This window comes from Pseudonaja textilis, chromosome 4, assembly GCF_049901715.1.
Source record: "Pseudonaja textilis isolate UNSWEBS1 chromosome 4, rPseTex1.2, whole genome shotgun sequence".
NCBI classification, from domain to species: Eukaryota; Metazoa; Chordata; class Lepidosauria; order Squamata; family Elapidae; genus Pseudonaja; species Pseudonaja textilis.
Window position 1 is genome coordinate 1752413 of NC_141993.1, and position 648 is coordinate 1753060.

Sequence of the window (648 nt, forward strand, 5' to 3'; positions counted from 1 at the left end):
GGTGAGGTGGCGGCTGAAAGTAACGGTCACAGCGGCCTCTGCCGGCTGCTTGTGGGCAAAACAACGGCCGGTCGCCGGGCGGGCGGGGCTAGCGTTCGGAGCACGCGGAGGGTTCCGCTTCGCGCTTGCGCAGAACGCGCGGTTGGAAGAGGGAACTTGGCTGTTTTTTTCGGTTACGCGGCCTCGTGATCGGAAGCGGGTTGTTTGGTGGGCGTCTTTTATTTCCAAGGAAAGCTCAGGTGTTTATAAATGCAAAATACGCACAAAAAAGATCTAGTCTAGACCAGGAGTTTCCCACCTTAACAACTTGAAGATGCGGACTTCAACTCCCAGAATTCCTCAGCCAAGCAAGCTGGCTGAGGAATTCTGGGAGTTGAAGTCCGCAAGTCTTCAAGTAGCCAAGGTGGGAGACCCCGGTCTAGATAGCCCTTCAGTACATCTAATTCACTGTACTTGGCAAGTTTTAAGACTTTAAATCCCCGAATTCCCCACCAGGGAGATGGGTGAGCGGCAAAACAGAGGTCCGCTGGCAGAATCCCCGGTCTGTCCCAATTGCCCAAGAAACAAACATCCACAATCAGACAAGAAGCTTTGAGAGGAAGATGGTGTCCCAACAGAACAAGGACTAACTCCTACTTTACTCACCCA